This window comes from Amblyomma americanum, chromosome 11, assembly GCF_052857255.1.
Source record: "Amblyomma americanum isolate KBUSLIRL-KWMA chromosome 11, ASM5285725v1, whole genome shotgun sequence".
Lineage (NCBI taxonomy): Eukaryota > Metazoa > Arthropoda > Arachnida > Ixodida > Ixodidae > Amblyomma > Amblyomma americanum.
This window is the reverse complement of record NC_135507.1, coordinates 7,290,824-7,314,865: the sequence shown is the minus strand read 5'-3', so window position 1 is coordinate 7,314,865 and position 24,042 is coordinate 7,290,824. Positions and strand designations below refer to the sequence as shown.

General features: G+C 48.9%; 1 protein-coding gene across 2 annotated transcripts in view; it reads right to left on the bottom strand.

Moving 5' to 3' along the window:
- Positions 1-24,042, bottom strand: part of LOC144111308 (ephrin-B3-like) — a 669,955-nt gene that overhangs the window by 621,379 nt on the left and 24,534 nt on the right. Inside the window, exon 1 of one of the 2 annotated variants that reach the window (XM_077644567.1) lies at positions 21,916-22,076. The exons of the other annotated variant lie outside the window; for it this stretch is intronic. The gene's annotated coding sequence lies outside the window, so the exon portion shown is untranslated. Of the gene's footprint in view, positions 1-21,915; positions 22,077-24,042 lie in introns of those variants that run through there. 2 annotated transcript variants of the gene reach the window in all.

Sequence of the window (24,042 nt, the reverse complement as noted above, 5' to 3'; positions counted from 1 at the left end):
AAAGCGGGCGTCTAAACACCTTACTCCTCTTCGCGCCACCACCTCCTATTCGCCGTCATATTACACACCTTCGGGAGTGTCTCGGATTTCTTTTTTTTTTTTTTTCACCCAGCGCACGCGCACTGCCGCTTGGCCTCGCGCGCCGCCAATCCATCAAAATTAGAAGTCATTGCGATGGGGGAGGGGGGCACTCGCGTCCGGCGCCGCTGTTGCGGCCAAAGGTGTCTTGCATGTGCTTCTCACCAGTACGCTCTCCCTTTGCACTTCTCGCCCTCTGTTACTTTCTCTCGTTTTCTGTTTATTTTTCTTGGCGCACTCCTCCTTGAGGGGACCCTCTCGTTTTGCTGATTGATCGCCACGCATCCCGTCCAGTCTCTTTGTTGTCGGTGAACGCGGGAGTCAAAGCAACGCGGACCACAGGCCCTTTCTAAGGCACGCCATGGGTGGTTCGCGCGCTGTGCGTGGCGATTGAAACTGCGTGTTTACTTTTACTCATTTTCTTTTAAAGGCACCAAAGCTTGGCTAAAAGCACCGGCGTGGATGCGAGCGGTGTCGCGTCGTGCAAATGAGTTTCCCCTTGACCCCAATCGGCCCATTCCCTTTTGTGAAGCTGCGAATGAGCTCGCGCCTCGTGCAATGGAAACTGAAGAGTCCTGAGTGAAAAGCCGCTTGCCAGGTGCAGTGCGCTGTTTGGCTACACAAGTGGCAGGAACTAAGCCAATCCATATTTGTCATGCCATGATCCATGCTTGCTCGGAGAATTGTGACTCTGGCGGAACAGTGATTTCACGTTAAAAAAAAAATGGGGGAGGGGTCGATTGAAACCGCGAGGATGTAGGGTGCCTCGATGCCCAGCGCTTGTTGTGACACTCATTGTTCTTTCGGAAATGCCACTTCGGGTTGATAAGTTCACGTACACCTCCGCAACGGATACCAGACCGCTATTAGACGGCTTCGCGTCCAAAATGCTGCCTTCGGAACGATATTGCGCCAGCGCAACATTCGGATGGTCCCCTCAACCCCTCTTAAGAAATGTCGCTCTTATAATAATAATAATAATAATAATAATAATAATAATAATAATAATAATAATAATAATAATAATAATAATAATTGGTTTTTGGGGGAAAGGAAATGGCGCAGTATCTGTCTCATATATCGTTGGACACCTGAACCGCGCCGTAAGGGAAGGGATAAGGGAGGGAGTGAAAGAAGAAAGGAAGAATGAGGTGCCGTAGTGGAGGGCTCCGGAATAATTTCGACCCACTGGGGATCTTTAACGTGCACTGACATCGCACAGCACACGGGCGCATTAGCGTTTTCCCTCCATAAAAACGCAGCCGCCGTGGTCGGGTTCGAACCCGGGAACTCCGGATCAGTAGTCGCGCGCCCTAACCACTGAGCCACCGCGGCGGGTGAAATGTCGCTCTTAAGTCTCCACCATGGGCAGCAAGGGACCCCATGGGCGAGAGTGTTGATAAATTTTCCGCCTGTTCTCAGGAGTATACAGGGAAAAGTAACTGGAGGGTGTATTCACAGTAAGCATTAACTTTTAAGAGTGATTTTTCGAAACCGGTGCGTGGTTACTGCAGGTTACTGCAGGACGCGCAAAGAAAGATTCATGAGCCAGTCTACTCCGTACACAACCAGAGCAAGAGGGGTAATTTCGTGACGTCACGGATGCTGTTTTGTACGTGCAGTACAGGCAGGAGCAAGAGCCGATAATCCCCTCGGACACGATGGCGGTATTTCGCCGTGCTCCCCAGCCAACAAAATGGCGGCCACTGTGATGTCGGTGAATACTACCATAGGCAGAAAGGGAACAAACAAGTTTATTGCCAATATATAAAAACTGCCAAATATGAAGATGAGCTGCTTGTCCAAGTTGTTTAGTACATACACTGAACATCCAGGCGCTTTCGCGCTCCTGCGTGCGTTCAGTAACGCATGTATCCCTGTGTAGTCGTCGAAGACAAGGCAACCGGATGAGTTGTTCGCAGAAAATCAATCGCGTCGCGTGATCAATAACAAACAGAGCGGACCTCCCGGCTGAGATTCCTCAAGAAGGAAATACAATGAAAACGAAGACTGGGAGGAGGAGACCCGAACAAAGGCGGTCGCTCCATCACAGTCGCCGGGACAGGCTCCTGCGGCAATTGAAAGTGCGTGAAAGCGAGATGTGAAAGTACAGTAGGCGCCACCCCCGGCCGCGGTGGTCCATTAGCCGTTTCTCCTCCCTTTAGTGTTATTTTCCTGTCATCTTTAACAACTCCCGGTCATCCGCAACGATCATCCGCGTGTTCAGCTGCCGCCGGTTAACCTGTCACACTTCTGTTCTTTATTTAAAAAAAAATCTCGTTTTTTTTTTCGTCGTTCTGTCTTACAGGTCCTCCTGTTCTTTTTTTTTTTTACTGTTATAGGTAATCCTACACCCGTGCTACACGGGCACATTTAGCGCCACTAAGTGCTTACTGCCTTAAATTTTAATGGTATTCGCGCGATGCCACACGCATAAATTCAACGGCATTGGCCTTACTGCTATTCGCGGCCTACTGAATTCGCCACAACTCAATCGCCCTAGCAATGCGTACTCTCGTCCCATTACACGTGTAGAAAAGCATGCAACCTGGTTAGTAAGAACTTCCTAACCAGCAGCAAATGGTTAATACATAACTTTCCGTCCGATGAGGCCCCTCTATACTGCATCTTCGATGCGAAGGACGCCATTTTCACCAACACTGCTGCCTCGAATTGCGTGCCGGCATGCAAGTTTACGGCTACTTTTTCGAATTTTCAAACAAGAACAACGGTATTCTGCGCAAAATAATTTTTTACACTGCATTTCAACAACATTACCGAGATACTGTGCTCGTTAGCACAGCTTCTATCCAGGTGAAACTTTTGACTGTGTTGCAAGCGTTATCGTCCTCGCGCCTAAATGTGGACGTGTAGCACCAACATCGAAAATAATGGCATAACAAACTTAAGGTCTGAAGAGTTTACTGCAATTTCTTGTGCGCATGTGGCACGGGTATTAGGCATGGTGCATTTGCTTTGAAAAGTTATGTCAGCTTATCTAGGCCTTTTCCTGCCCATATCACTGGCAAGTTCTGTGACATTTTTTTTTTCTTTCTGTAGAAAAATTTTGCGGCGAGATGCAAGGACAAGACTATATGGTTCAGAAAACGGTTGTTCCAGCCTCACTGTTTCAACTGAGATGGGCGCGTAAACAACACAACACGACCTTTTACTGTTGCAAAAAAAAAATAGAAAAAATACGGTCACAACAGGCGCAACAAGAAAAAAAATACTTTAGGGTGTCAGCCTACAGCACACAACGTGTTACACGTCATGGGTTGTGCACAGAAATGTGTAAAAATGGAGTAAACTGTCATCTAGCGCGTACCCTTTTATAAAGGAGGGTGCGCTAGAGGACAGTTTACTCCTTTTTTTACTCCCATATAACCGTATGTTCGTGTTTATGGTGTTCATCGAAATCAAGAGGAAGAAATTGGCTTAGGCAGGGCATGTAATGCGAAGGCAAGATAACCTCTGGTCCTTAAGGGTAACAGAGTGGATTCCAAGAGAAGGCAAGCGTAGCAGGGGGCGGCAGAAGGTTACGTGGGCGATTAGATTAAGAAGTTCGCAGGCATAGGGTGGGCGCAGCTGGCAAAGGATAGGGTCAATGGGAGAGACATGGGAGAGGCCTTTGCCCTGCAGTGGGTGGAGTCAGGCTGATGATTGTGATGATGTAACTGAATGAGCAACAGGAAATTTCCTTATTCACCTGTTTAGAGTTTTACGCTACCGTGCTAACCACTGTAAAGCATTACCTAGACGCGAAACAGCTCATCACATAGGTTGTAAGCTTCCATGCCGTCGCAAAGCGTTATTAATACACGACTTTAGCCTTGACGGATGAGTGGGCGGATGAGATTAAGAACTTCGCACGCGGATATGGCGGTGGCAAAGGACAGGGTTAATTGGAGAGACATGGGAGAGGCCTTTGGCCTGCAGTGGGTGCAGCCAGGCTGATGATGATGACTACTTCACGCAATGCCGAACGTGGCTGACCAGCGTCGTCGGATGTCGTTGCTATTAATTCGTTTCATAAGCGACTATGAAGTCTGTGTAATCGGATGAAAGGTAGAATGTGGTCATGTGGAGCTTGCTGCAACATACAGAAATATGTGGCGTATATACTTCAGTGTCTCCGCGCGAATGTTTCCAGTTGGACGTCCTCCAGTAGAAAGCGCAGTCCTTAAGAGTAGACACGCTTAGTTATCATGAAAATGTTTGCTGAGATCGAGTTGCGATACTCTAAGATTGAGTGCTCTGATACGCAATGTAGGGCTCTTTTACAGAGTGACTGGTAAAATTTCCCAAGACTGCAGCCTCTAATCGCACGTAGGCCATGCTAATTCAACTCAAATTTATCATGCTATAACGCTCTTCGGAGCTTAAAAGTCCATTTCGCCTCGTGTTGTTGTAATCTGACTCCCTTTTTTTGCGCAACGCATGTCACTGGTGACAGCTTTAATACGCATCGCACTGTTCGCCATCTCGACGCTTCCAGTTTATCACTGCGTTGCGCCAAAAGACTTTGCCAAGGGTTTGTTAACACGACCCAAGACGTTTCGTGAACCACAAAGGAGAAACAGACTATCGTTAAGGCAGGAAGAAATAACAACAACCACCACGTACGTCTGCATAGCCCGTGGAATCCGTCGACAGCGCTTTGACCCCCAAGAACCGCTCAGTCTTTCCAAAGCTCCGTCCACGTTCTCGCGACAGCTGCCCCGTCGCTAACCGGATTAGAGCCTAAGCAGACGACGCGCCGATGCCCGCAGCAGACGACAACTGACGCAACGCCCACAGCTAGTCAAAAGACAGCTTCTGAAGCAACTGCATCGTCGCTGTCGTCTATTCAACGCTTTGTTTTGTCTGCTCGCTTAGTACAACATACGCCTCGCAACACTCTGCAGACAAATGATCGCACGGAAAGGGAACACGTTCCCGCCTGCAGTTTGAAAGCAGGCGTCTGAGGCGGCCTTCAACGCGTGTGCAGATAGACAAAACTAACGCCTTGTAGTAGGTCGCGTTTCGCAAAAAAATTTTCCTCGCTAGACACGGTGACCGCCGGCTGCGAGACCTTCCGGCCAGCTATACGGCTTGCGTCACAACACGAGCGCCTTGGAAAGCTGTAGTGCAATTACCCCTCGCGACTGCATTCTCGCCCACTAGTGAGACTTAAAGTCTTTCATCTGAGGCAATCTTCAATTCCTCGACGCCTTTGTGTTGCGGTATAGCATGACAGAAGCGCACATCCGGAGCCTCACCAAGAAGCACGTAGGTTTATAGTAAAAACAAAACAAGAAATGAAAAACTTCAACTAACGCCAACTTAACCAGTGCCGCTTGCGAGCTTTCAGCCACCCCGTCTTTTCTTCCGCGTTACTTTTCTCGGAGCCTAGCACAACATGCAATGGCCTTCTCCACACCTCTGCCGCCGCGACACATGACACATTCAAGGCACGGGGCTGCGGACACACGACGCCTGAAGAGAAATGACGAAACAACAAAAAAATGTCAAAATAAACGGCACCCGGACGGCGCCAAGACGTGGTGGAAAAAGAGTGAAAAAAAATAAATAAATAGCTGAGCAGAACAAAAACAAGGAGCTCAACGTGTCCTTCTTTCGGAACAGGGCAAGTACCCTATTCAGCTTTCGAAATAAGCGCTATGCACTTGAAGGGAATGAGAAGCAGAAGAGGAGCAAAATATCAGACGAAAGGACTTTAAATACAACCAGGGGGGCACTCGCACACTCTAGCTGCGGACTGCGCTTCAAAACAACGAATGGTGGAGGAGTCGGGGAGGGAGAGGGGGTGGAAATGGAGAAGGGAGAGGGAAAGAGAGAGGTCTGCAGAGACGTGGGCCGAGCATGGGCAGAGCCGCCGCCGCCGCCGACGGAGTTGTGAATATAACGCGTGATAGATGGCATCTTCGAGAGGAGGCGACGCACCCGGCGGCCTGCTAAGCGGGCAAAGCGTAGTGCGGGCGCGCTTTTGAACGAATAAAAAAGAGGGGCGCCGTAGCAAAAACAACGAAACGCATAAGAATAAGCATAATAAGGCCTCGCGGGCGGCGAAGCGTGTCGCACGCGACATGACATCGTGCTCAAGCGCCGTCGCTGGCCGACGACAACGAGGCGACATATTCACGCCCCGCGTGCATCCAGGCTGCGACTGCTGCTCCTGTTCCCGCTGCTATACGGCTTTGGGGCGACGCCTAGCCTGGCCAACGACGCTGCTGCCTCCGCTTCATCGCTGACTGCGCCGGGGCTATTGCAACGCGCTCTGCTGGGCTGGTATACCATATACAAGGGCAGCGCGATGTCAAGGGAAGCCATGCCTACATATCTCGCTTGCTCGCAAGAACTTTTGGGCAGTGCAAAAGACAGTAGCGCACTCGACCGCAGTGGAGTCGAAACAGTAATGGTAAAAACAAAAAGCGCGACGACCAGGCGAAGAGCGGGCAAGCGGGGGCGACGAACGGAGGAGTTCATCCTCAACGCGTCCTGGTACGCGTTCGGAATACAAAGTTTGCGCCGCTCCTTAAGCCGGGGTTGTCGGAGGAGGGAGAAAATAATAAAAAAAGTGAAAAATAAAAATCGAGGCGGTGCCGGCGGCGGCCAATGCAGCGAGCCAAGCGGGATGGCGCGTTGCGAGCGAAGGGATTCGAACGCGGATTGTCACCGACAACACCTGACCTGAGCCACTCTGTCGTGTGTCTGAGACGGAAAATAGGCGTCGCGGATATCTCTCACCCTTTCTTTTGCTCTCTCCCTATAAACCACGCCGCGACGCCGCCGCCGACGTATAATTTGCATTCCTCCATTTTCGCTCTACCGAGCCGAAAATAACTTGACTCGAGCCTTGGCTGGCCGCAATCGCGGCCTGATTGCTGGCTTATCAAAAACAAGAAAAGAAAAGAAAAAACGCGAGCCGCAATCACCGTGTACCTCTCCCTAAATCGAGACAGAGAAAAACATTTATTTTTACGCGATAGAATCTCGAAATCTATCGACTCAATCGGAAAGGGTCAAACTCCATTAGCGTACATGGCGCGGGCAGCAATGTGGACGAGCGCGCGACATCACAGACTAAGTGAGGAGGCTATTCTGTTAAAACGCGACCTAATCACTGTCCCCCTCAGTAACCCTCTTTGCGGAGCGGTTGTATATAACCACGAAGCTCACTGCGAAGGCGGCTTTCTCTGAGTGCTTCGCCCGCCGGCAGATGTCGCCTCGAAGAGAAAGCTAATCGCCGCGAATGGACGGGAAGGAAGCGGGTGCACTTAAGCTGTGATGTTAAATGGCGACTTCTGTGATGCAAGGACTGCTTCCACGACGTACACGCCTGGCACGAAGCGACGACACAGCAGGTTTTAACTCACGGTGACTACGGCTATACAACTCCGAGTGCTTTTGCATTTTGGCATACCGACGTTGCTTGGAAACCGGATGCATTGAAATAGCTTAGAACTCAGTCTGGTTAGTGCACCTGCTTCTAAGCACCGGTGATGGAGAACAACTGAAAGAAACAGGGATCGGGGGAGTTATCCCTTACAAAAATTTGCTATAGAGTGTTTATAGACTTCTTATATACTCTATTGCCTTCCTATAGATATTCATTTTTTCTATTCATAGTCTATAAACTGTCTGTAGACAAAAGTGTACTAAAAGTGCATAGCCATAAATCTATAGATTGTATATAGGCTCTCTATAGGATTGGTATTTTCTATAGACTTTCTCTAGGGCTTTTCTATAGAACCTATAGATTTTATAGACAGAAGTCTATGGAGAGTGTATAGACTGTGTAAAGAAATTTTTTTTAAGGGGACAATGGTGGGAAAACGGGTTACCACCAGGCTCACATAGAGTTTCTTAATATAACTAGAGGGAAAGCTGGCAGCGTTGCGCTTCATCCACCATGGAGAGGCGCAGGTATACGCCGGGAGTACGAAGTTTCTTACTTGGCTTCGCTATTGCTGGCCACAAAACGTGGATTCAGCCCTAAGAGTGCGAGTACTGTTCTCGAGACAAACCCCCAAATAAGAAATAAGATTTTTTTTTTATTTGGACACCTGTGACGTCACGCTTCAGCAAGAAGTGATTGCGGAGCGACAAGTATAATACGGTGGCCTGTGTTCAGATTAAAAGTCAGTAGGACTTTCTCCTCTGCTCGTTTCTTCTTATCGTTCCTCGAAGAGCGAAGTTCCTGCTCGCATCGCCAGCTGTGAATAAATAGCGCAGGGCACAGCTCGAAGCGGCTCCATGATATGCAGAGCCTGCACAGCGCTCGTCGCCAACTGCATGTAATGGCGCAGGAGCAATAAGCTCGTCGCCATCGCAGCACTCAGCACAGCTTCGTGGTGCGCAAGAGGAAAGTGCAAAAAATAAAGACCTGACAAAAGAGATGCCGCAGCCTACATGCATGTTGGACACACTTGAATGTGATCGGATGTTGAATGTACAGCCTCGGTCAAAAGTCTTCAGGCCATCAGATTGGTCTACTTTTCAGCTATGTAGTGGGGCGCTTTATGGCATCTTTAAGGTTGCTTTTAGGGCCCTTTGGTATTTAGGGGTACCTTAAGCACTCCACTTTAGTATACGGATCAAAAGTGAGACCGTGTGGTGTGAAGACATTTGATCAAGGCTGCGCTTTCGAGAAATGCCAGCTCGAAGTCGGCGCTCGTGCATATAGTGTTAACTGACCTACGCTTTGTGTCAAACATTACTGGGAATAGCCCACTTCAGCATTGGAACAAACAAGAGGTTAAAGGTCGACAGGTCAGCCACTGACTGACGATCGATTGACTGACGACTGACTGACTGATGACACTGATGACTGACTGACGACGGAGTGACGAATGAGTGACCGACTGACTGACCGACCCGACAGAGTGCCTGGAATAACCGACTGGACAGGCTGGACGGACTGACAGGACTCATTGATTAAATGACTGATCTATCGGTTGATTGATTGGTCAATTAATTAATTAATTAAATTATCGGCCGCAAATGCGACCAGCAAGTATGAGCAGACTACTGATCACAGAAGAGAACTGAGGCTGTGAAATAACGTTACCACGCCATCGATGACGTGGTAGCAATATTTAAACGCTGTTTCACAGACTCACTTCTCCTCTGTGATAAGTTATCTGCTCATACTTGCTTACCACGCATGTAGCCGCTGTGATAAAATGGGATTTTAATTCCGCTCCACGCATATTGTGTGTCGCTTCACGAATGGCTGAGCGCCTTCAAAAACCTGTCACTACGAACACGATCCTCGCGCTTTTTGTTGAGCGATACTGCCGCCAGACTTTAGACGCTCGAACCCCGCTATTTGACCAAAGAGTTCTATCAGACTGACTGATTGACCGGATTGGCCTACTAGGATTGACCGCGCCGTCATGAAAGTAGGTCGACGCATTTGGCTGGAGGGCCTCCTTTGAGAATCATCTACCACTCCGTTCTTGAGTTGCACCCGATTACGTAAACTACCCATTGCAGCGCGCCGATTCATTCGGAGGACATACCGTTTGCTGTTGAACTGTCTGGTGCAAGACCAGGGCCTCTTCCCCCACAAAAACCGATTTTCAGGCCGCGGGATATCTTGTACCCATTAGAAAACTGGTGGGTACCCGGCTGCACTGGGAATCGAACCCAGCACCTCCCGAATGCGAGACGGATGCTCTACCGCTAGGCCTCCTGGTCATAAGCGCCCGCCGAGCAACAGCTTTCGTTGGGAAAGACACGGCATCCGCAGCCGCTTCAGACTCATGGAATCAGCAGCAGCAGCAGCAGCGATAGAGCGAGGGGGACAGGAAACTGCGACCGCACATTAATCGCTCGTGCCTGTCGAACAGCTTCATTCGACATCGCGCACTCGGATCCATTAGGGCAATGGATGGAGGGTCCTGGGGGAGGAGGGGAGGGGAGGGGGCAGCTTCGGCAATGCATCTCCCGCTCTTCGGCGCATATCAAGACGCTCGGGTAGCTCCGTGCTGCAGCGCATGCACTCAACTACGCAGAAGGATCGCCGCGAGCATTCTGCAGTGGTGACCCGTGACTCGATCGTCAGGTTTGGTTAGGTTTTGAGACGCTGTTAATCGAACCTTGCACTACTCTATATGTCAATGCGGCTAGGCGACAGGCCTAGCCCATGGTTAAGGAGTTTGTGCGGTTCTGCCGACTTATATGCTCTTCAACGGCGTGCCTCTCGGAATCCCAAAGGCTGCTCTGCGGATAAATTTGAAGCTGCCACTGCATTACGCTGTGGCAGCTTGAAATGGCAGCTCGCGCGCAGTTACGTCGCTCGCACCTTTCGCGACGCCTTTCGGCGTTTTCGCCAAGCAGAAGCGCAGTACAAATCGAAAAAAAAATCGATATGCCTCCACATAAAGCCAGTATTTTCTCGCCTGTCTCGAATGAAAGACCTGCACTTTTCCAGTGACATCTATTCCAACCGAAGCTCGAATGGCATGCGCCACTTCTGCTGCCGACAGTACTGCGCTTGCTAAGAGCAGTAGGACGCTCCCATTATATACGCCTTACGTCGATTTATATTTTGTTGCGGTGATTTGTGCCACATATTTTGACACAGCGCTGCAAATAGGGTGTGTGCCAGCAGAGTTCGCGGGCTCTCTACGTTTGCCTAAACACTTCTCCAAAACTAAGTAAAGGGGGCAGCGCAATTAGGCTTCGTTCGCTTTTATTAAGCTGCATGCAGTGCACCCTGCACTTTTATTTATTTATTTATTTATTTATTTATTCAAATACCTCACGGGCTCCGACTGGAGTATTATGTGAGGGGGGTTACATAACTGGGGTGGGAAAAAGAAGCAAGTAGAACATGGTTATTTTAACATCGTTATACAAAGAACAAGCAACCAACCAGAAAATAGAACTAAATTGAAAAACTAAATTGAAAAACGCACTACAGAACACACTTCAGAAGAAAATGCTACTTATTTTTTCTTTGAAAATAACATGATCTGAGATGTGAACAATGTTATCAGGAAGACTATTCCAATAAATGATTGCACGGGGCAGGGCTGATGAGTTGAATGCAGTGGTCCTTCCCGAAAGGCGCTTAAAACTGAGGTGATTATGCAATCGGTGTGATGTGCGGGCCGGTTTTGTAAGGGGTAGTGTGAAGGAATGATGGCTGTAAACAATTTTATGGAAGAGGCAGATAAGTGCTATTGTTCTGCGAGATTCTAAGGATGGAAGGGATAACGAAGCCTTAATGTTAGTTATACTGGAATGTCGGCAATAGTTGTTCTGTGGGTAACCTGCAACAAATCGGTATTCAAGTGGACTAGCAACAAAATTTGAAGAATCGAGTCGCCTTTGTTGCGTGTCGTATCATATCCTTACACATTTAGAAAATGCTCAAGAAAGCCTGGGCAGGGACGCGAACGAAAAAGATGGGACAAGACGCGGATCACGGTTTTTCTCTCGCTGTACATATAAGATGTCTTAATTGTCGAATCATTACGTAGCGCCCATGCCTATGTTAACGTAGTACAGTATTGGCCGCTATAACACTGGCTCTTGCTAAACAACAGCAAGAAAGTAGCTAAGGCGTTCAATGGGAAAGAAATAGGCGCCAAGCGAGAGTACGTCGCCTTGGCACCGTGCATACGCCGATCAGTGCACAGGGCGAAAGCGAATAAAAATCGTTCGAGTAGGACCACGAAGACAGTTGATAGAAATTCTCATAATAATAATTGGTTTTTTGGGGAAAGGAAATGGCGCAGTATCTGTCTCATATATCGTTGGACACCTGAACCGCGCCGTAAGGGAAGGGACAAGGGAGGGAGTGAAAGAAGAAGGGAAGAAGGAGGTGCCGTAGTGGAGGGCTCCGGAATAATTTCGACCACCTGGGTATCTTTAACGTGCACTGACATCGCACAGCACACGGGCGCCTTAGCGTTTTTCCTCCATAAAAACGCAGCCGCCGCGGTCGGGTTCGAACCCGGGAACTCCGGATCAGTAGTCGAGCGCCCTAACCACTGAGCCACCGCGGCGGGTTGAGAAATTCTCATTAATTTCAGAAATCTGCACATCACGAATTTCTGTAATAGGTTCACGTTAAATATATTACCAGGGTTAACTAAGTAAATTCGCACAATGTGAGCTTCTCTACTAAGGATTTTTAAGAGACTTTGCGTCCATTTCTGTTAGGGATGGTCCCGTCATCCAACGCTCTGGTGCACTGCGCAGACACACGTGACACTCGAAAAAGGGTCAATGACTCCGCGATTATGACACACCAGAATCGCATATGTAATACTGGCGGCGCACGGAGGCTGTGTCGCCTACGCTCCGGCGGGGACGCACCCCTATAGAGCTAATGGAAACTGGAAATGAACGCTCCCGACTATCGGGACAGGGAGAAAACGCAACACTGAGTCTATTTCGCGCAGCCATTAGCCAAAAGAAACGTCATTACAAACTCCCATAGATCATGCGAGGCGCAATAAGTTGCGGCGTGTTGTGCAATTCGCATGCAAGTACATAGCGGCGCCTCTATATGCAGGCCTGGCGGGGAGACCGGCTTTCTTAATTTCCTCGTCAAGGATTCGAGAGCCACACTGGGGGGCACGGTGCCCTCAAACGTGTGTGCCGATGCGTTATCGCCTACATATGCACGCAGCCGTTCATTACACGTTCGTTTCCAATAGGGAGGAAAAATAAGAAGTTGGTGGGTTTCGCGAAAACCCCCGCCGCTCCCACGGTTCTTCTATGCTACTGTAGCGTCGCTTTAATCTTTCGCCATCTATACGCGTGTTCCAGCGGCCGCCACTGAAGCAAGGGTCGTTATACCAGGTATGTTTGCTGTATTTATTATTTAGTTATTTATTTACCCACAGCGCCACATGGGGAGGGGGGGGGGGGTGGTAGGTTGTACTAAACAAGGAAATATTGCGAGTGCAGCCACAGTGACGATGCAAACACTCCATTGTCAGTAATATTAACAAGAAACGAAGATAAAGCATTTAATTCTCGAACATTGCGAGGAAAGAACATCTTGAACAAATCGGCCCTTGACCTGATTCGCGCACTTTATGGCTATGATAAACCCGTTCGGATCTGTAGTGTGGATGGAAAATGTGCTTCTCTCCAGGAATAGCAATTCTATTGTAATATATACGAGTAATATGAAAAATTTAAGCTTTAGCTTTCTCCTCCTCGCTTCAAAAGCTTTGCTTGCTAGCTTGTTTCTTTGTTTGTTCCTTGTGTATATAACGAGGAGTATACCGGATGTTTTACTTAAGACGGTGTGCTATTTTTAAAAATGGTCTTTTCGAGTTTGAACAAAGACCACCATCGTCGCCAAATATCAAGACCAGATCTCACAAATGATTTGCGAGGCTTTTAACATACACGAATACGTGCAGTGACGGCTGTGTCAGCCAGCCGTCGGTAGCTCTGATCCCGCAAGAACCTGCTTATCGTGATTTGACACTGCCTGATTGCTGATATTCACTGATATCTTTGATCCTTACTGCATCGGCTCGCCATGTCTCTTTCATATTGCTGCCTTCCCTGCAGCAATAAATCCGTTGGTTGCTAGTAAGCGCATGTGTCGTCCCGTCTGTTTATTAGCGCTGCTCAGTCGTTTCCATTTACCAAAACTTCTTGCATTTCCTTAAAAAGCTTTTAATAGACTCTATAATGCCGATAATAATTTCCAAGCAGTCAGTTGGTGTTTGTATCGAGCAGCATCGCCGAAATTAAACGATGATCAAGCGTCAAGAACTAACCCCATCAAGCAAGAAAAGCAGCGGGGACCAAGCATATATGCGGGCGTTACAGAACGCACGATGCAGGTTGCTCGTGCTCGAGCTGCCGGAGCACTTCTTCAGGAAGACACGACTAGGAGGGAAAAATTAAAGGCAGAGCTAAAAACCCATTTCGAGCATACTGCATTGATTTCACATTAATTTTGTGTCATTTTATCCCTATACCTCAATACCTGAATGAATGCTTACGAAATATGTATGCCAGGAGTAAAACTATGGACATTATTACAAATATACCAAGAATACCACTTTCACCCGCTTGCTATATTTCAAACACGTTGGTTGGTTGTGAAACTTTATTTCCAGCGGATATAGAGGAGCGACACTAAGTTGCCCCCCGCTTAAACGGCGGCTACTATCCCTTGGGCAGCGGCGGCGTCTTCGGCCAGCTGGAGGAGCTTGATCTGTATCCCCGGGTCGGGGCTGAGCAATAGAGCCTCCCAATGAGCAGAGTCGGTAATGAAGTGACTCGCGGGTAGTTAAAAGAATTGGCAGTGGCTTAGCTCCGCTATGCCAGGATATACGCAGCGGGAGGTACGTTTCCCTGGCTGAGCTTGTTCTGGTAATGCCAAACGCAAAGTGTCATACATTGGATTACTCACTGGTGTCAACTCCTTTTGGTGCCACAGTCTGTTGCACACGCTACAAATGTGTCAAAACGTATTGTTCACAAAGTCTGCTTCAAATGTCCGGGTCGCAGATGCACTCTCGGAAACTCGAATGGTGTGATCAGTCACACGACGGGCCTTCACAATCCCCTTCAGTTGGTTCCCGTTGTCTGACGCCTTCCATAGACTCCATCTCGGCGGCTATGCGGCGTCCATTACGCTCGGCAGTCTCGCGTCTCCGTTTGGCAAGGGGTTCCTCTCTGTTCGGGTGTCTCCGCTGCTCTCGTCGCCTTCTGACGCTCATTTTCTGTTGAGTAGCCGACTGCCAGGCGACAACCTCAGGATCAGAAGAGTTATTGTTGTTTTGTCCATACCGCCGTTTAGCAGCGGCTGGACTCTCATTCTGTGCATCCATAACAAGCGTTGCGATACAGCCGCCGATTACATCTCCGCCTTTTATAGGCAATGCTGCGCATGGGACGCTCCAATCCACGGCTCGAAATGGGCCAGTCACTGCTGGCTAAGCGGTGGAAATCACTTCACTTCATTACATCTTGGCGACATCTGCACCTTCCGTTGCCGTATACTTGCAATGCGTATACGCACACTATAACTCCATATTCTCTACGAGGGCGCACAAACACCACAAACCCAAATATCTCCCACGTTGACACCGCTGCATAGTCCCGCCACGTCCACCTCTAAACAGGTATACGGTAAGCTAATGAACACGAGTAGACGAACCGGTACAAGAGCAAGTTCTACAGAAAAAATATTTCTGCATTTCCGAGCAATCCTTAGCAAACATGTCGCCATTATAGCATTCCGCTAGTTGCATTAGTGTTTATATGCATTTTAGTTTACTCTTTTTGGACTCTCTGCGAGGCTGCGGCATCAACAGCGCAAATCGTCCATCCGCCGAGCCGGGTGCTCAGCGTCGGTTGTGCCTCTTCCCGGCAGGCGGCGGCGCTTAATAATAATAATAATAATAATTGGTTTTTGGTGGAAAGGAAATGGCGCAGTATCTGTCTCATATATCGTTGGACACCTGAACCCACGCCGTAAGGGAAGGGATAAAGGAGGGAGTGAAAGAAGAGAGGAACAAATAGGTCCGTAGTGGAGGGCTCCGGAATAATTTCGACCACCTGGGGATCTTTAACGTGCACTGACATCGCACAGCACACGGGCGCCTTAGCGTTTTTCCTCCATAAAAACGCAGCCGCCGCGGTCGGGTTCGAACCCGGGAACTCCGGATCAGTAGTCGAGCGCGTCCCCGCCGCGGTGGCTCAGTGGTTAGGGCGCTCGACTACTGATCCGGAGTTCCCGGGTTCGAACCCGACCGCGGCGGCTGCGTTTTTATGGAGGAAAAACGCTAAGGCGCCCGTGTGCTGTGCGATGTCAGTGCACGTTAAAGATCCCCAGGTGGTCGAAATTATTCCGGAGTCCTCCACTACGGCACCTCTCTCTTCCTTTCTTCTTTCACTCCCTCCTTTACCCATCCCTTACGGCGCGGTTCAGGTGTCCAACGATATATGAGACAGATACTGCGCCATTTCCTTTCCCCCCCAAGAACCAATTATTATTATTATTAGTCGAGCGCCCTAACCACTGAGCCACCGCGTCGGGTCAGGCGGCGCTTGTCCAATTTGGCGTTGAAAATGAAACTGAAAATTGGTTTTTGTGGAAAGGAAATGGCGCAGTGTCTCTCAAACATCGGCGGACACCTCAACCGCGCCATAAGGGAAGGCATAAAGGAGGCAGTGAAAGAAGAAATGAAGAGGTGCCCTAAGAGGTGCCCTAGTGGGGGGCTCCGGAATAATTTCGACCACCTGTGGATCTTTAACGTGCACTGATATCGCACAGCACACGGGCGCCATTAGCGTTTCGCCTCCATCGAAACGCGGTCGGGTTCAAACCCGGTTACTCCGGATCAGTAGCCGAGCGCTCTAACCACTGAGCCATCACTGCGGGGTGTAGAAAATTGGTTTTAAGGGAAAGAAAATTACGCCTGCGTCACATACCTCGCTGGACACCCGAATCGCGCCGTAAAGGAAGGAAAGTGAAATAAAGATGGTTTTAAGAAAATTACGCCTATCTCGAATATCTCGGCGGACACTGGAACCGCGCCGTAAGCGAAGGAAAATGAGTTTGTTTTAAGAAAATGAAATTACACCTTTCTCACATTGCGCCATTTCCTTTCCCCAGAAAAACAATTTCTTTTTCAATTTGGTTTCCTGAAATTGTGTGCAGGGTTTGCACGTCGTTTGCAACCGGATTTGGTTTGTTATCTCCGCATACAACGAGCAATAATACAGTTGTAAATATCATCGAAGCTATATTAAATATATACTGTCTTGTGTGAGCGCCTTTAACGTCGTTTCGAAGAAAGCACGATATTTAACAAGTCGCTCGACCACAAATGTAGCCAAGGTGATGCAGCTTTTCTGTTTCGACCAGGCTTAACCAGCGCTAATCCACCAACTATTTTTTAACGGAAGTGCCCCTCTGGGAGGGCTCTGCAGTCGTGGCCCCGGAACTAATGGTCCCAAAACATACGCAGCGCCACACCGCTTTCGCCTCATGGCACGCAGAGGCCACAGATGCATCAGCAACCGACGTCGAGCACGTGTACTGCATGCGACGGAGCAGTTGACACTCCCGGCAGGAGAACTGCCCTCAATCCAGGGCTCCAATGGGCCAGTGTCTGCTGGCCAAGTGTGGCGGCAAATAACTCGAATCACTTCACTCTATTACGTCTTCGTGACATCTGCTATTTCGTTGCCGTAAACGTGCAAGGCGTATATGCACGCCATAGCTCCGTTACGTATACGAGAGAACGCAAACACCACAAGCTCACATATCACATATCGCTCATTGGCACCGCTGCATATCCCAACCACGTTCACCTCTAAACAGGCATACGGTATGCTAATCCACACGCGTAGACGAACCGGCGCAAGTGCAAGTTCTACAAAAAAAATATTTCCGTATTTCCGAGCAATACTTAGCGAACATGTCGCCAATATAGCATTCCGCCAGTTGCATTAGACTTTATATCCAGTTTAGTTGACACTTTCTGGAGTCTCAGCGAGGCTGCGGCGTCAACACCGCAACTCGTCCATTCGCCGAGCGTTTGGTTAGCTTCGCTCCAAACGGGCGCTGCATTCGACAGTGTATAGTATATATACAGGGTGTCCCAGCTAACTTGGACCAAGATTTGAAAAAAACCTAAGCGTTCTTCAGAAATCCCGTGGATGTTGTTAAGCTTTATACAAAGTTACAGTACCATTTTTTATCATCCTACTTGAATAATCATTCGAGATAAATTAACTTTTAAAATGTAGCTTGAAATCTTCAGGCGTCAATAGGAAAGTTGAGGAGCTCCACAAATATTGCCCAACCCAGGCACTACCAACGAGATAGACTTAGCGTGGCCGTTTTAAATCGGGAAAAACGAAAGCCCGCTGAGTTTAAAACATACCACGTGACAGCGCGCTCCGCGCGCCCGAATGCCCCGCGATTACAGCGCTCTCATTCGTGCTTTGCAAAAAACATCGCTCGCTTCGCTCATTTCGTGCTGCACACGACAGATCTTCGCGTCGTAGTTGGTTGCAAGATAAGCGCCAGTGGGTTCGGGCGGCAGTTCAAAGAAAGCCGGCTCCCGTTTCGCGGCGATAATTGCGCTATCACGCTAGCAGAATGCACAATGCGTCGCCAGCCGCCGCCGGTGACGTCAGAGCCGAGCAAAAATAGAAACCCTTTCTCGGAAACGAAGAGAAGGCGCGGCGCTGGTGATGTTTTTTTACACATCACGGAGGAGAGCGCTGTAATCGCGGCGCATTCGGGCGCACGGAGCGCGCTGTCACGTGGTAATTTTTAAACTCCGCGGGCTTTAGTTTTTCCCGAATAAAAATGGCCACGCTAAAGCTATGTCGTTGGTAGTGCCTGGGTTGGGCAATATTTGTGGAGCTCCTCAACTTTCCTATTGACGCCTGAAGATTTCAAGCTACATTTTAAGAGTTTATTAATTCATCTCGAATGATTATTCAAGTAGGATGATCAAAAAAATGGTATTGTAACTTTAGATAAACCTTGACAACATCCAGGCGATTTCAGTTCTGGGGAACGCTTAGGCTTTTTTCAAATTTTGGTCCAAGTTAGCAGGGACACAATGTGTGTGTGTGTGTGTGTGTGTGTGTGTGTGTGTGTGTGTGTGTGTGTGTGTGTGTGTGTGTGTGTGTGTGTGTGTGTGTGTGTGTGTGTGTGTGTGTGTGTGTGTGTGTGTGTGTGTGTGTGTGTGTGTGTGTGTGTGTGTGTGTGTGTGTGTGTGTGTGTGTGTGTGTGTGTGTGTGTGTGTGTGTGTGTGTGTGTGTGTGTGTGTGTGTGTGTGTGCGTGCGTGCGTGCGTGCGCGCGCGCGCGTGCGCGTTCGCGTGCGTGTGCGTGCGTGTGTGTCGCGAACACTCGGAAATTCGAATTTTGACTACAGATAAATCAGCTTCTACAAATCGCATTAAAAAACATTTCTTGCTGGACAGTATTCGCGAAGAGGCGTGCTTTAGCATCCGAGCCATACTGGAGCTTTATTAGAGCCCCTTTCAGAGCCACTTTAAGGTCAAACTTGCGGCCCGCTGACGGCTCGAAAAGCTGGCGTAGTGAAGGTTCTCGCTTCAAAACCAATTTTCCAAAAACAATTCTCTCAATTAAAAAAAAGAAATTAATTTTGCCTCCAACCGTCACGGTAACTCAGGGGTAAGGCCGCTCGGCTACTGATCCAGAGTGCCCGGGTTCGAACCCGACCCCGCGTTTCAATGGAGGCGAAACGCCATTTCCTTCCCCCCCCCCCCCCCCCCCCAAAAAAAAAGACAATTTTCAATTTCAAACACAAAGGTCCCCGTGTGCTTTGCGATGTCAGTGCATGTTAAAGATACCCAAATGGTTGAAATTGTTCCGCAGCCCTCCACTACGACCCCTTTTTCTTCCTTATTTCAGTCCCGCCTTTATCCCTGCCCTTAGGGGCGCGGTTCAGGTGTAAGCCGAGATGTGAGACAGATACTGTGCCTTTTCCTTTCCCCAAAAGCCAATTTTGTTTATTTAATTTTTCCCCATTACGGTGCTGCTTTGTTAATTCTTTCACTCCCTCCTCCCTACCTTCCCTCGCGGCGTGGTTGAGGTGGCGACCGAGAAGTGACAGTTGCTGCGCCATTTCCTTTCCACAAAAAAATAGCTGTGGTTCAATCCGGCTGAAACTAGAAAGACGAGCGAAAGCTCTGTTACGCTGAGCACACGCCACAAGCTTTTATATAACTTTGATCAGTTTATGTCACAGACCTGGTACGATGGAGTTTTTTTACTATTAACTGGAGGGAAAGCTGGCGCCCCGCCTATGGGCGTTTGCATGGAGCTTCCTCGAGACCACCTGTACCACCATGGGCTTCTCTAAGCATCATGGGGCGGAGAGCTACCGACTGCAGAACTGCAACTTTCGCCCAAAAAATAATGAAGAACAAACGTTTTTCGATAATCAGGAATTTCCTATCATTCGATATCCTGTCTATAAATTGTAACAAACGAGCAGAAAAGCATGTAAATGCAAAGTTTACTCAAAATAAGCGATGGCTTGCTCTCCTATTGGCCAAGCAATGCAGACCACGAAAGCCAATATTTCGTGCTTAACAGGCGCACTTTTAAAAAGAATTGTTTTTGAAAAAAAAAATGTTGCCGCTTCAACATTTTAAAAGGTTTTTCCACAGCATTTCGGAAAACAAAAACCTTTTATTGGCGTCATGTGCTGTTGCGTTTTCGCTACTATGGCTTTTGCACACTACTTTTACATCGAAGTCATCTGCGCGCGGAGCGCCCCGTGGACACAGAATGGGACATCTTAGTAACGCCACTGTGTGTTCCTGAAAAAAAAACCTACTGTCCCGCACCAAGTAGCTCATCGCCCCATGATGCTTTGCGCGCCCATGGAGGGTCAGGTGCAGCGCCGCCAGCTTTCCCTCTAGTTAATAGTAAGAAACTCTATGCCTGGAACAATTGATCCCCACGCTCTGCCAGTGCGCTCATTGTTGTGTAGCCTTGGAGCAGAGCGGCTATCTCTGGACTGACTCGTGGTGTCAGGGCACGTATTTCCCCTTTCTTCCACCCTTTGTGTTGTGCTATCAATATTGTATTTATCTCCGTCTCAGATTTTAGCAAACCTGTTAACGATTCGTACTAAAAATCATAGCGAAATTTTCTAAACGAGAGAGAACAAATGTTCCGACCGCCATTGAAAAGAATCATAAGAAATGGTTGCTTGCTTCGGGCTAATGCAGTTCCTACGTTCTGGTACTGGGGCTGTTAGATCTTTCCTCAAGAGGTATGAGACACCTTGTGATCTTCTGACATTAAGCACTGAGAATAAGATTTCCACGCTGTTGTGCAACGCTTGCAGTACCATGACAGCGCGGGTTTTATCAGGCACCCAGCTTTTGTTTCAAAAGGCGATTTGTCTGAACTAATAAGGGCCTATATAAGTTAAGAAGCTCTGCCGAGACAAATAACAAACGGGCACATTTCAAGCAAGAAGAGTTTTATACGTGAATGCGCCTCTAACCGCGGGCGTTATTACGGAATGTGTGGGGATAACGTGCTTTGTTATCGAGGGGAGAGAAGAATGATATAATGATTTCATTTGAATGTTTTCATTGCGATTATTTTAGCATTTAGAATGCCCCAAATGCACTTGGTGTCGCTGGAATCGGACAGAGACGGGCGGATCGCAAGAATCCTGTAGGCGAAAAGATTGGCATCAGAGCGATTTTACATTCACTGCTTAGGAAGAAACTTGTGAGCGCAAGGCACGGTTAAATGCTCCGAGAGGACATTGGGCTAAAGCTTTCTACTTGTACGAATTATTACTCGTAGAAATATATACTCATATTTAGAGTATCACGTGGTTAGTAAAATATGAGGCGGAAAACACAAAAGGGCGCTACTTTTTGAGTTCAAAGTCAAGCAACAGTGACTGTCAAACCTTTTCCGTTTGTTTTCTGCAGAGAAGCATAGCAAACTGACAGTCACTGCCTCTCGCTTTCCTTATCTTCTGGTTTTGTCATTCAAACGCTGCACAGGAATCTTGCTGGTCAACGTCACTGATTTAAATTATCTTCAAAGCGTATATGTGTCAGCCGTCTACCACTCGCCTTCCACGCATGCCGTATCAAACCCCAGACAGCGACTTCATTGTCTCTGATTTATTATGTTAACCCTTAGAGGAAACAAACACTGGTTCACGCAAGCCTGCCACCATCAACGAGTTTACCGTGACACTTTAAAGTAAGCGCGATATCACATGGGCTGACCGCGGAGTCGTTCGTAACGCCGTCATGGTGAATCAATTAAGGCGCCCCCTCTTGACAGTATAAAAAAACCCCAAACTCACCAAACGTTCGAAGCAGTCGTGTAGCATATTGTCGCGGCAGGTGGAGTCCGCGTAGACGCAAGGCAGAGCTTATTCTGGCGAGCGCACGTACCCGCAAAAGAAGCGAAGCAACTCGGTAGCGGCGACTGAAAAGCGCGCTCGGCCGGCGTCCCAGTCGGAATGGCTGGTGGTACAGGCACGCTCAACCGCAAGCCCCGAAAAGGTCCCGTATCTTCGTGAGCGCCCCTTTCGGTTGCTAGAGACAAGGGACCGTATACTATAGAAGCAGGTCTTCAGCGCGCCACGGAACGACCACGGAGTAGTCACAGCGGCGCACGCGTGTAGTCATCTTTAGCTGCAGCGTCAGCGCTGGGCGATAAGCGGGAGTACGCGCACGGCTGCACCTCGCCAATGGCATGTCTCCTCCTTTCCCGCGATTGAAATACTCTCGTTGCACTGATATCTGAGTCACCCGCCACGGTGACTCAGTGGTTAGAGCGCTCGGCTGGCTCGGGTCCGAGGCCGGCCGCGGTTACCACTCGTCCACGGAGGCGAAGCCGAAAAGGCACCCCTGTGTTTTGGGGTGTCACTGCACGTTGAAGACAGCAGGTGGTCGAAATTATTCCGGAGGCATCCACTGGTGCGCCTTACCTTCTTCCACGTATACACTCTCCCTTCCCTCACGGCATCCGTGGCTCCGAAGCGCTTCGCCACCGTTCACCGCGCTTGAGGCTGAAGGTAACTCATGGTTCCATACCCGGCTTGCATGTAGTACATTCGAGTAACGGCAAGTGGGAGCGCTTGACCGGAAATTGGCAGTACAAAAATAAAGCTGCGAGGCGCCGATAAAGAACACCGTTTAAAAACCAAAGCTGAGAAAGCTCGCAGCAAAACGATTATGATGAAAATATATATTTAAGTACAGGACGAGGATGGGGAAGAGGAGGGTGTTGTCCTAAGTACGGGACTCCGTTGGCGTAAGCTGGTGTCCCTGCTCGTTCGATAAGATGGCGCTGACATTTTTCTTACGAGCTATAGACAGTGCCGCCTCCAACCCCTCCCGCGTTGCTTAAATTATAATACTGTTACGTGACGGCGAATACTGATCCGGAGTTCCCGGGTTCGAACCCGACCGCGGCGGCTGCGTTCTTATGGAGGAAAAACGCTAAAGTGTGCTGTACGATGTCAGCGCACGTTAAAGATCCCCAGGTGGTAGAAATTATTCCGGAGCCCTCCACTAAGGCACCTCTTTCTTCCTTCACCCCCTCCTTTATCCCTTCCACCGCCGCGGTGATTGAGTGGTTATGGCGCTCGGCTGCTGGCCCGAAAGACGCGGGTTCGATCCCGGCCGCAACGTTCGAATTTCGATGGAGGCGGAATTCTAGAGGCCCGTGTACCGTGTGATGCCAGTGCACGTTAAAGAACCCCAGGTGGTCCCAATTCCCGGAGCCCTTCGCTACGGCGTCTCTCATAGCCTGAGTCGCTTTGAGACGTTAAACCCCCATAAACCAAATCGAACCTTTATCCCTTCCCTTACGGCGCGGTTGAGGTGTCGAACGATATATGAGACAGATACTGCGCCATTACCTTTCCCTCAAAACCGATTATTATTACGTGACGGCAAGTCGAAGAACTAGACGTAATGACAGATGGCGATGATATAATTTAATGGCTGCGGGCCTAGCACGAGCGCTCCTGGCCGCGCCACTGCCCGCTTCACCGCCTTGTAGTCCGTGACAATACCAGTGACTTACGATATGATACTTTCCCGTTGTCTCAAGTTGGGTGTATTAATATCAGAATGCCTATCTTAGAACACTTGGAGTTTACCGTTATGACCTTCTACGGCGCCGTTTGCTCGAGAGAAAGTCAGGGGCGGATTTATGGTCCACCCTTGGAGGGGGCTGCCCGGGAGTGTGGTCCCATTCGCACCACGCATTTTTTTTTTTGAGCAAGAAAAATAAAGTGTAGCATGTTTTCCTGCGCAGAGTATCATGTAGCGGGGGGGGGGGGGGGGGGGGTAAATCCGCCCATGAAGAAAGTGCCTAATTTATCGCCGTAAAGATGCAGACTCTAAGCCCTGGTACGCTCAGAAACTGCTTTTTCTACCGCTTTAACTACAGCCGCAGCGAGCAAGAGTCCATGTGG